The 12,881-nt window shown below is 49.4% G+C and overlaps 2 non-coding genes across 2 annotated transcripts; both read left to right on the forward strand.

Annotated features, from left to right (window-relative positions):
• The first annotated feature begins 6,415 nt into the window (after positions 1-6,415).
• On the forward strand, positions 6,416-6,492 carry Trnas-cga. The gene has a single exon. It is a non-coding gene; the product is annotated as a tRNA-Ser (tRNA).
• Positions 6,493-7,318: 826 nt separating this feature from the next.
• On the forward strand, positions 7,319-7,395 carry Trnas-cga. The gene has a single exon. It is a non-coding gene; the product is annotated as a tRNA-Ser (tRNA).
• The last annotated feature ends 5,486 nt before the right edge of the window (positions 7,396-12,881 follow it).

The following is a 12,881-nucleotide window of genomic DNA, read 5'->3' on the forward strand; positions in this document are numbered from 1 at the left end:
TAGCCTTTCGCTCCCTGTATTTGACCCCTACCACCTACATAATTTGAAAGAGAGTATTCCAGTCAACCTTGTCAAAATCATTCTCTCATCAATATATGGAACGTATATTGTGTTCGAAGATTACTAATTTCGTCGATGAGAACGGTCTATTGACACACACAGTCAACACGGATTTAGAAAACATCGTTATTGGGAAACACAACTAGCTCCCAACACACACGAAGCGTTGGGTGCAATTGACAAGGGATTTCGAATTGATTCCGTATTTCTCGATTTCCAGAAGGCTTTTTACACTGTAGCACACAACGGGTTTGTAGTGAAATGGTGTGCTTATGAAATATCGTCTCAGTTATGTGACTTGATTCGTGATTTCCTTTCAGAGACGTCACAGTTCCTAGTAATCGAGTAAAACAGAAGTGATTTGTGGCGTACCCTAAGGTAGTGTTATAGGCTATCAGCTGTTCCTTATCTACATAAACTATTTAGGACACAAGCCACCGTCTTATGTCTTTTGTAGGTAATCATGTCGTTTATCGTCTGGTAAAGTCAGCAGGTAAGAACAAATTGGAAATCGATTTAGAAATGATATCTGTATGGTGCGAAAATTGGCAATTGAACCTAAATAACGAAAAGTATGTCATCCACATGAGTGCTAAAAGGAATTCGTTAAACTTCGGTTACACGCTAAATCAGTCACATCTAAAGGCTGTAAATTCAACTAAATATCTACGAATTACAAGTACGAACAATTAAAATTGGAAAGAACACATAGGAAATGTTGCGGGGAAGGCTAACCAAATATTGCATTTTTTAGCAGGACACTTGGAAAATGTAACAGACCTACTAAGGAGACTGCTTACACCACGCTTGTCCGTCCTCTTTTAGAATACTGCTGCGCGGTGTGGGAACCTTACCAGAGAGGACTGCCGGAGTACATCGAAAAAGTTCAAAGAAAGGCAGCACGTTTTGTATTGTCGCAAAATATAGGAGAGAGTGTCACTGAAATGATACAGGATGTGCGGTGGACATCGTTAAAACAAAGGCGTTTCTCGTTACGGCGGAAACTTATCCCGAAATTTCCATTACCAAGCTCCTCCTACGAATGCAAAAATTTTTTGTTGACATCGACCTACATAGGGTGAATCGATCATCATTATAAAATAAGGGAAATCAGGACTAGCACGGAAAGATATAGGAGTCAGTTTTCTCCACACGGTTTTCGAGAGAAGAATAATAGAGAATTATTGTGAAAGTGGCTCAATGAACCTCTGAAAAGCACTTAAGTGTGATTTGCAGTGTCCATCTAGATGTAGATGTAGATGTAGATTCTTGGACTCCTGACGAACGACGTTCGTGATTCCTTCAGACGAAGAGATGCACCCCTGGCTAGAAGCATGGCTCTGCAGTTAACCGCAAATATTTTTTCAGGTGGGCGTCAACCGTCTGTCTCACGACAGGATGTAAACTTATTAACAGTTGTGGAGATTACTTCTCAAATAATTAAGCAGTTTACTTACTTACATTTTTTCGAACTGCCTTGTTTTCATTTGAATGCCCCGTATATGAATTATAAGTCGAGAAAGAATGTGCTGTAACTCTGACCAGAATTTCCAACTTTCTATTTCACTTTAAATCTCTTATTGTCAACCTCGTTTTTATTCAGAAATTTGGTTCGGCACGTACGACCGGGCCAAATATCTCGCGAAATAAGCATCAAACGAAAAAACTACAAAGAACGAAACTCGTCTAGCTTGAAGCGGGAAACCAGACAGCGCTATGGTTGGCCCGCTAGATGGCGCTGCCATAGGTCAAACGGATATCAACTCGGTTTTTTTAAATAGAAACCCCCATTTTTTTATTACATATTCGTGTAGTACGTAAAGAAATATGAATGTTTTAGTTGGACCATTTTTTCGCTTTGTGACAGATGGCGCTGTAATAGTCACAAACGTATAAGTACGTGGCATCACGTAACATTCCGCCAGTGGGGACGGTATTTGCTTCGTGATACATTACCCGTGTTAAAATGGACCGTTTACCAATTACGGAAATGGTCGATATCGTGTTGATGTATGACTAATATGATCAAAATGCCCGACGGGCGAATGCTATGTATGCTGCTCGGTGTCCTGGACGACATCATCCAGGTGTCCGGACCGTTCGCCGGATAGTTACGTTATTTAAGGAAACAGGAAGTGTTCAGCCACGTGTGAAACGTCAGCCACGACCTGCAACAAATGATGATGCCCAAGTAGGTGTTTTAGCTGCTGTCGCGGCTAATCCGCACATCAGTAGCAGACAAATTGCGCGAGAATCGGGAATCTCAAAAGCGTCGGTGTTGAGAATGCTACATCAACATCGATTGCACCCGTACCATATTTCTATGCACCAGGAATTGCATGGCGATGTCTTTGAACGTCGTGTACAGTTCTGCCACTGGGCACAAGAGAAATTACGGGACGATGACAGATTTTTTGCACGCGTTCTGTTCAGCGACGAAGCGTCATTCACCAACAGCGGTAACGTAAACCAGTATAATATGCACTATTGGGCAACGGAAAATCCACGATGGCTGCGACAAGTTGGAACACCAGCGACCTTGTCGGATTAATGCATGGTGCGGCATTATGGGAGGAAGGATAATTGGTCCGCATTGTATCGATGGCAGTCTAAATGATGCAATGTATGCTGATTTCCTACGTAATGTTCTACCGATGTTACTACAAGATGTTTCACTGCATGACAGAATGGCGATGTACTTCCAACACCGTGGATGTCCGGCACATAGCTCGTGTGCGGTTGAAGCGGTACTGAATAGCATATTTCATGACAGATGGATTGGTCGTCGAAGCACCATACCGTGGCCCACGCGTTCACCGGATCTGACGTCCCCGGATTTCTTTCTGTGGGGGAAAAAAAAATGGTTCAAATGGCTCTCAGCACTATGGGACTTAACTGCCGTGGTCATCAGTCCCCTAGAACTTAGAACTACTTAAACGTAACTAACCTAAGGACATCATACACATCCATGCCCGAGGCAGGATTCGAACCTGCGACCGTAGCGGTCGCGCGGTTCCAGACTGAAGCGCCTAGAACCGCACGGCCACAACGGCCGGCTGTGGGGAAAGTTGAAGGATATTTGCCATCGTGATCCACCGACAACGGCTGACAACATGGTCAGCCTATTGTCAATGCATGTGCGAACAATAGGGAAGGCGAATTACCCGCTGTTGAGAGGAATGTCGTTACACATATTGCCAAATGCATTGAGGCTGACGGACATCATTTTGAGCATTTATTGCATTAATGTGGTATTTACAGGTAATCGCGTGGTAACAGCATGCTTTCTCAGAAATGATAAGTTCGCAAAGGTACACGTATCACGTTGGAGCAACCGAAATAAAATGTTCAAACGTACCTACGTTCCGTATTTTCATTTAAAAGACCTACATGGTAGAGCACTTGCCCGCGAAAGGCAAAGGTCCCGAGTTCGAGTCTCGGTCGGGCGCACCGTTTTAATCTGCCAGGAAGTTTCATATCAGCGCACACTCCGCTGCAGAGTGAAAATCTCATTTTGGCGACCTACCTGTTCCCAGCTGTTCGTCTAGAATTGTGAGCCATATGTTTGTGACTATTACAGCGCCGTGTATCACAAAGCGAAAAAAGTGGTCCACCTAAAACATTCATATTTCTTTACGTACTACACGAATATGTAATAAAAGATAGGGGTTCATATTTTATAAAACGCAGTTGATACCCGTTTGACCTATGGCAGGGCCATCTGGCGGGCCAACCATAGCGCCATCTGGTTTCCCCATTCAAGCTAGACGAGTTTCGTTCTTTGTAGTTTTTTCGTTTGACGCTTATTTCGTGAGATATTTGGCCCTGAGCTTCGTTAGCAGAGGCAGTAGTGTGACTCAGGGTAAAATCCTCCGTGTTGTTAGGCAACGTCATATTCGCCACAAGCTTCTTCACTGCTCGACGTTTCGGTCCGTCTGCTGCAATCTCCCTCAGTATTCCACTCGCGTCTCTGCATGTCTGAACACTCATCCATCCAGAGACGCCAGTCCAAGAGCGAAGAGGACCGCGGCGGATGGACAGAAAACGTCGAGCAGTGAAGAAGCTTGTGGCGCGGCCTCACAACTCGGAAGACAACTGTCACCAGTGACTAGCGCCATGAAAGCCTGCAGACTTGTATAGCAGCATAAGTGTTTGTGTTTTTCCAGCTCCAGCACCACCAGGTCCAGAACATGCAGCTGCAGGCGGCAGTGAACGGCTACTCCCAGCTGGGTTCGACACTCGGTGAGTACCCACCTGTTTACCATAACCACGGTTTGCTCTTTGTACGTACCGTCCTAGCTCATATTCCACCTTCATCGCCTTGTGTGCCTGGACCATCAGTGACGATGTGTGGTGGAACGTGCCTTTCACTCTCTTGCTTTACCTTTATATCCATACACACAGTTGTCTTGCCTGCCCCGTATACCCCTCACTGCATGGGAAGCTGCGAGGTTCCAATCGTGTCTGCTCTCTGCAACAACAAAAGTACTGGGTAATAAAGATCAAAGCACACACTTCACGTAAGTAACTGCTCCGGACACCACTGTGAAGTGCATAGCAGAGGGTACTTCCCAATGTACCAGTTATTAGGACTTCTTCCCATTTGATTCACATACGGGACGCGGTTCTGATAACTGTTTAAATGTCTCTGTGCCGTCTTGTGGTTACTATCGCGTCGTCCTCACAGTTGATGTGGGAAGATACGTAGGAGCGTCTTGTATATTCCTGCATTCATAATGTTGGCTCTCGAAACTTTGTATGTGGGCTTTATCGGGATAGTTTGCGTTGATGTTCATGCACCTGCCAATAGCCGGCCGAAGTGGCAGTGCGGTTAAAGGCGCTGCAGTCTGGAACCGCAAGACCGCTACGGTCGCAGGTTCGAATCCTGCCTCGGGCATGGATGTTTGTGATGTCCTTAGGTTAGTTAGGTTTAACTAGTTCTAAGTTCTAGGGGACTGATGACCTCAGATGTTAAGTCCCATAGCGCTCAGAGCCATGCACTTGCCAATACAGTTCTCTCAGCGCCTTTGCGACTCTATCCCATCTGCAAAATAAACCTGCCCTTCTCTGTATACATTCCTATCATTGTCATTTTATTATTGAAGTATCTGCGGCAGCAGAATATAAATCCGGAAAACACAAGCCCGAAAACAATTTATTGGACTCACCAAAGTGACCCAGGCAAAAAACCACAGTAGATACGACAATGTAAAATGCACCACATTGTAGAGAATCTCAAAGATTTTATTTATCATCAATACACATCTGCATGTGAACCATTTGTAGCACATAGAATATCGAGTCTATATTCAATTTCTTGCTAACAGTCATCGGATCTCGACCAACGCGAGCAGCAATGTCGCGATACGATAAACCGCAATCTCGATAGGCTACAATCCGACCTTTATCAAAGTCGGAAACGTGATGGTACGCGTTTCTCCCCCTTACACGAGGCATCACAACAACGTTTCACCAGGCAACGCCGGTCAACTGCTGTTTGTGTATGAGAAATCGGTGGGAAACTTTGCTCGTGTCAGCACGTTGTAGGTGTCGCCACCGGCGCCAACCTTGTGTGAATGCTCCGAAAAGCTAATCATTTGCATATCACAGCATCTTCTTCCCCGTCGGTTAAATTTCGCGTCTGTAGCACGTCATCAGTTTTAATGGCCAGTAGTATAGTTGTAAGTCTAGGGGACTGACGACCTCAGATGTTAAGCCCCATACTGCTTACATCCGTTTGAACCACTTGGACCTCGTTATTGCGCGGGACCTAAAGTGCGGATCAGCTGCAACAGCAGCAAAAACTCTAATTTTCCCCTGTTCTGTCGTCACTTGTTTCCTTCTGTTACGTTGTCTAGGTGCTAAACTACCACTTTGACGTAACTGGGGCGATAAATGACTGACCAGGTGGTTGACGTCTAATGGGATACCTTACCGCCTACACCGTTCAACAACGAACTGCATTCTGCCCACACTCTCCATACACCACGAGGACATCGGCTGTTTCTGTATCGGTAAACCCCATCGTCCAGCCAGAACCTACGGCTTGGTCTGTCACACACTGACTAGCAAGTCGACGTGCGCTCAAGGAATACACACGCACGCTGAAAGCAAACATAACAACATCGTACCCTGCAACCACACAAGATCAGTGGCACAAACAAGTGTCGGCGTGGAGACTTTTTAAAATACGATCTCTCATAAACGACTCGCACTAGAATCCTACAACAAACACCACTGACACTTGAAACTTCCTGGCAGATCAAAAGGTTCGCAGGAGAGCTTCTGTGAAGTTTGGAAGGTAGGAGACGAGGTACTGGCGGAAGTAAAGCTGTGAGTACCGGGCGTGAGTCGTGCTTGGGTAGCTCAGCCGGTAGAGCACTTGCCCCCGAAAGGCAAAGGTCCCGAGTTCGAGTCTCGGTCCGGCACGCAGTTTTAATCTGCCACGAAGTTTCATATCAGCGCACACTCCGCTGCAGAGTGAAAATCTCATTCTGGAAACATCCCCCAGGCTGTGGCTAAGCCATGTCTCCGCAATATCCTTTCTTTCAGGAGTGCTAGTTCTGCAAGGTTCGCAGGAGAGCTTCTGTAAAGTTTGGAAGGTAGGAGACGAGGTACTGGCGGAATTAAAGCTGTGAGGACGGGGCGTGAGTCGTGCTTGGGTAGCTCAGCCGGTAGAGCACTTGCCCCCGAAAGGCAATGGTCCCGAGTTCGAGTCTCGGTCCGGCACGCAGTTTTCATCTGCCACGAAGTTTCATATCAGCGCACACTCCGCTGCAGAGTGAAAATCTCTTTCTGGAAACATCCCCCAGGCTGTGGCTAAGCCATGTCTCCGCAATATCCTTTCTTTCACGAGTGCTAGCTCTGCAAGGTTCGCAGGAGAGCTTCTGTAAAGTTTGGAAGGTAGGAGACGAGGTACTGGCGGAATTAAAGCTGTGAGGACGGGGTGTGAGTCGTGCTTGGGTAGCTCAGCCGGTAGAGCACTTGCCCCCGAAAGGCAATGGTCCCGAGTTCGAGTCTCGGTCCGGCACGCAGTTTTCATCTGCCACGAAGTTTCATATCAGCGCACACTCCGCTGCAGAGTGAAAATCTCTTTCTGGAAACATCCCCCAGGCTGTGGCTAAGCCATGTCTCCGCAATATCCTTTCTTTCACGAGTGCTAGCTCTGCAAGGTTCGCTGGAGAGCTTCTGTAAAGTTTGGAAGGTAGGATACCAGGTACTGGCGGAATTAAAGCTGTGAGGACGGGGCGTGAGTCGTGCTTGGGTAGCTCAGCCGGTAGAGCACTTGCCCCCGAAAGGCAAAGGTCCCGAGTTCGAGTCTCGGTCCGGCACGCAGTTTTCATCTGCCACGAAGTTTCATATCAGCGCACACTCCGCTGCAGAGTGAAAATCTCAATCTGGAAACATCCCCCAGGCTGTGGCTAAGCCATGTCTCCGCAATATCCTTTCTTTCAGGAGTGCTAGTTCTGCAAGGTTCGCAGGAGAGCTTCTGTAAAGTTTGGAAGGTAGGATACCAGGTACTGGCGGAATTAAAGCTGTGAGGACGGGGCGTGAGTCGTGCTTGGGTAGCTCAGCCGGTAGAGCACTTGCCCCCGAAAGGCAATGGTCCCGAGTTCGAGTCTCGGTCCGGCACGCAGTTTTCATCTGCCACGAAGTTTCATATCAGCGCACACTCCGCTGCAGAGTGAAAATCTCATTCTGGAAACATCCCCCAGGCTGTGGCTAAGCCATGTCTCCGCAATATCCTTTCTTTCACGAGTGCTAGCTCTGCAAGGTTCGCAGGAGAGCTTCTGTAAAGTTTGGAAGGTAGGAGACGAGGTACTGGCGGAATTAAAGCTGTGAGGACGGGGTGTGAGTCGTGCTTGGGTAGCTCAGCCGGTAGAGCACTTGCCCCCGAAAGGCAATGGTCCCGAGTTCGAGTCTCGGTCCGGCACGCAGTTTTAATCTGCCACGAAGTTTCATATCAGCGCACACTCCGCTGCAGAGTGAAAATCTCAATCTGGAAACATCCCCCAGGCTGTGGCTAAGCCATGTCTCCGCAATATCCTTTCTTTCAGGAGTGCTAGTTCTGCAAGGTTCGCAGGAGAGCTTCTGTAAAGTTTGGAAGGTAGGATACCAGGTACTGGCGGAATTAAAGCTGTGAGGACGGGGCGTGAGTCGTGCTTGGGTAGCTCAGCCGGTAGAGCACTTGCCCCCGAAAGGCAATGGTCCCGAGTTCGAGTCTCGGTCCGGCACGCAGTTTTCATCTGCCACGAAGTTTCATATCAGCGCACACTCCGCTGCAGAGTGAAAATCTCAATCTGGAAACATCCCCCAGGCTGTGGCTAAGCCATGTCTCCGCAATATCCTTTCTTTCACGAGTGCTAGCTCTGCAAGGTTCGCAGGAGAGCTTCTGTAAAGTTTGGAAGGTAGGAGACGAGGTACTGGCGGAATTAAAGCTGTGAGGACGGGGCGTGAGTCGTGCTTGGGTAGCTCAGCCGGTAGAGTACTTGCCCCCGAAAGGCAAAGGTCCCGAGTTCGAGTCTCGGTCCGGCACGCAGTTTTAATCTGCCACGAAGTTTCATATCAGCGCACACTCCGCTGCAGAGTGAAAATCTCAATCTGGAAACATCCCCCAGGCTGTGGCTAAGCCATGTCTCCGCAATATCCTTTCTTTCAGGAGTGCTAGTTCTGCAAGGTTCGCAGGAGAGCTTCTGTAAAGTTTGGAAGGTAGGATACCAGGTACTGGCGGAATTAAAGCTGTGAGGACGGGGCGTGAGTCGTGCTTGGGTAGCTCAGCCGGTAGAGCACTTGCCCCCGAAAGGCAATGGTCCCGAGTTCGAGTCTCGGTCCGGCACGCAGTTTTCATCTGCCACGAAGTTTCATATCAGCGCACACTCCGCTGCAGAGTGAAAATCTCATTCTGGAAACATCCCCCAGGCTGTGGCTAAGCCATGTCTCCGCAATATCCTTTCTTTCACGAGTGCTAGCTCTGCAAGGTTCGCAGGAGAGCTTCTGTAAAGTTTGGAAGGTAGGAGACGAGGTACTGGCGGAATTAAAGCTGTGAGGACGGGGCGTGAGTCGTGCTTGGGTAGCTCAGCCGGTAGAGTACTTGCCCCCGAAAGGCAAAGGTCCCGAGTTCGAGTCTCGGTCCGGCACGCAGTTTTAATCTGCCACGAAGTTTCATATCAGCGCACACTCCGCTGCAGAGTGAAAATCTCAATCTGGAAACATCCCCCAGGCTGTGGCTAAGCCATGTCTCCGCAATATCCTTTCTTTCACGAGTGCTAGCTCTGCAAGGTTCGCAGGAGAGCTTCTGTAAAGTTTGGAAGGTAGGAGACGAGGTACTGGCGGAATTAAAGCTGTGAGGACGGGGCGTGAGTCGTGCATGGGTAGCTCAGCCGGTAGAGTACTTGCCCCCGAAAGGCAAAGGTCCCGAGTTCGAGTCTCGGTCCGGCACGCAGTTTTAATCTGGCACGAAGTTTCATATCAGCGCACACTCCGCTGCAGAGTGAAAATCTCAATCTGGAAACATCCCCCAGGCTGTGGCTAAGCCATGTCTCCGCAATATCCTTTCTTTCACGAGTGCTAGCTCTGCAAGGTTCGCAGGAGAGCTTCTGTAAAGTTTGGAAGGTAGGAGACGAGGTACTGGCGGAATTAAAGCTGTGAGGACGGGGTGTGAGTCGTGCTTGGGTAGCTCAGCCGGTAGAGTACTTGCCCCCGAAAGGCAAAGGTCCCGAGTTCGAGTCTCGGTCCGGCACGCAGTTTTAATCTGCCACGAAGTTTCATATCAGCGCACACTCCGCTGCAGAGTGAAAATCTCAATCTGGAAACATCCCCCAGGCTGTGGCTAAGCTATGTCTCCGCAATATCCTTTCTTTCACGAGTGCTAGCTCTGCAAGGTTCGCTGGAGAGCTTCTGTAAAGTTTGGAAGGTAGGAGACGAGGTACTGGCGGAATTAAAGCTGTTTGGACGGGCCGTGAGTCGTGCTTGGGTAGCTCAGCCGGTAGAGTACTTGCCCCCGAAAGGCAAAGGTCCCGAGTTCGAGTCTCGGTCCGGCACGCAGTTTTAATCTGCCACGAAGTTTCATATCAGCGCACACTCCGCTGCAGAGTGAAAATCTCAATCTGGAAACATCCCCCAGGCTGTGGCTAAGCCATGTCTCCGCAATATCCTTTCTTTCACGAGTGCTAGCTCTGCAAGGTTCGCAGGAGAGCTTCTGTAAAGTTTGGAAGGTAGGAGACGAGGTACTGGCGGAATTAAAGCTGTGAGGACGGGCCGTGAGTCGTGCTTGGGTAGCTCAGCCGGTAGAGTACTTGCCCCCGAAAGGCAAAGGTCCCGAGTTCGAGTCTCGGTCCGGCACGCAGTTTTAATCTGCCACGAAGTTTCATATCAGCGCACACTCCGCTGCAGAGTGAAAATCTCAATCTGGAAACATCCCCCAGGCTGTGGCTAAGCCATGTCTCCGCAATATCCTTTCTTTCACGAGTGCTAGCTCTGCAAGGTTCGCAGGAGAGCTTCTGTAAAGTTTGGAAGGTAGGAGACGAGGTACTGGCGGAATTAAAGCTGTGAGGACGGGGTGTGAGTCGTGCTTGGGTAGCTCAGCCGGTAGAGTACTTGCCCCCGAAAGGCAAAGGTCCCGAGTTCGAGTCTCGGTCCGGCACGCAGTTTTAATCTGCCACGAAGTTTCATATCAGCGCACACTCCGCTGCAGAGTGAAAATCTCAATCTGGAAACATCCCCCAGGCTGTGGCTAAGCCATGTCTCCGCAATATCCTTTCTTTCACGAGTGCTAGCTCTGCAAGGTTCGCAGGAGAGCTTCTGTAAAGTTTGGAAGGTAGGAGACGAGGTACTGGCGGAATTAAAGCTGTGAGGACGGGGTGTGAGTCGTGCTTGGGTAGCTCAGCCGGTAGAGTACTTGCCCCCGAAAGGCAAAGGTCCCGAGTTCGAGTCTCGGTCCGGCACGCAGTTTTAATCTGCCACGAAGTTTCATATCAGCGCACACTCCGCTGCAGAGTGAAAATCTCAATCTGGAAACATCCCCCAGGCTGTGGCTAAGCTATGTCTCCGCAATATCCTTTCTTTCACGAGTGCTAGCTCTGCAAGGTTCGCAGGAGAGCTTCTGTAAAGTTTGGAAGGTAGGAGACGAGGTACTGGCGGAATTAAAGCTGTGAGGACGGGCCGTGAGTCGTGCTTGGGTAGCTCAGCCGGTAGAGTACTTGCCCCCGAAAGGCAAAGGTCCCGAGTTCGAGTCTCGGTCCGGCACGCAGTTTTAATCTGCCACGAAGTTTCATATCAGCGCACACTCCGCTGCAGAGTGAAAATCTCAATCTGGAAACATCCCCCAGGCTGTGGCTAAGCCATGTCTCCGCAATATCCTTTCTTTCAGGAGTGCTAGTTCTGCAAGGTTCGCAGGAGAGCTTCTGTAAAGTTTGGAAGGTAGGATACCAGGTACTGGCGGAATTAAAGCTGTGAGGACGGGGCGTGAGTCGTGCTTGGGTAGCTCAGCCGGTAGAGCACTTGCCCCCGAAAGGCAATGGTCCCGAGTTCGAGTCTCGGTCCGGCACGCAGTTTTCATCTGCCACGAAGTTTCATATCAGCGCACACTCCGCTGCAGAGTGAAAATCTCATTCTGGAAACATCCCCCAGGCTGTGGCTAAGCCATGTCTCCGCAATATCCTTTCTTTCACGAGTGCTAGCTCTGCAAGGTTCGCAGGAGAGCTTCTGTAAAGTTTGGAAGGTAGGAGACGAGGTACTGGCGGAATTAAAGCTGTGAGGACGGGGCGTGAGTCGTGCTTGGGTAGCTCAGCCGGTAGAGTACTTGCCCCCGAAAGGCAAAGGTCCCGAGTTCGAGTCTCGGTCCGGCACGCAGTTTTAATCTGCCACGAAGTTTCATATCAGCGCACACTCCGCTGCAGAGTGAAAATCTCAATCTGGAAACATCCCCCAGGCTGTGGCTAAGCCATGTCTCCGCAATATCCTTTCTTTCAGGAGTGCTAGTTCTGCAAGGTTCGCAGGAGAGCTTCTGTAAAGTTTGGAAGGTAGGATACCAGGTACTGGCGGAATTAAAGCTGTGAGGACGGGGCGTGAGTCGTGCTTGGGTAGCTCAGCCGGTAGAGCACTTGCCCCCGAAAGGCAATGGTCCCGAGTTCGAGTCTCGGTCCGGCACGCAGTTTTCATCTGCCACGAAGTTTCATATCAGCGCACACTCCGCTGCAGAGTGAAAATCTCATTCTGGAAACATCCCCCAGGCTGTGGCTAAGCCATGTCTCCGCAATATCCTTTCTTTCACGAGTGCTAGCTCTGCAAGGTTCGCAGGAGAGCTTCTGTAAAGTTTGGAAGGTAGGAGACGAGGTACTGGCGGAATTAAAGCTGTGAGGACGGGGTGTGAGTCGTGCTTGGGTAGCTCAGCCGGTAGAGCACTTGCCCCCGAAAGGCAATGGTCCCGAGTTCGAGTCTCGGTCCGGCACGCAGTTTTCATCTGCCACGAAGTTTCATATCAGCGCACACTCCGCTGCAGAGTGAAAATCTCAATCTGGAAACATCCCCCAGGCTGTGGCTAAGCCATGTCTCCGCAATATCCTTTCTTTCAGGAGTGCTAGTTCTGCAAGGTTCGCAGGAGAGCTTCTGTAAAGTTTGGAAGGTAGGATACCAGGTACTGGCGGAATTAAAGCTGTGAGGACGGGGCGTGAGTCGTGCTTGGGTAGCTCAGCCGGTAGAGCACTTGCCCCCGAAAGGCAATGGTCCCGAGTTCGAGTCTCGGTCCGGCACGCAGTTTTCATCTGCCACGAAGTTTCATATCAGCGCACACTCCGCTGCAGAGTGAAAATCTCATTCTGGAA

This window comes from Schistocerca americana, chromosome 11 (assembly GCF_021461395.2).
Source record: "Schistocerca americana isolate TAMUIC-IGC-003095 chromosome 11, iqSchAmer2.1, whole genome shotgun sequence".
Classification (NCBI taxonomy): Eukaryota; Metazoa; Arthropoda; class Insecta; order Orthoptera; family Acrididae; genus Schistocerca; species Schistocerca americana.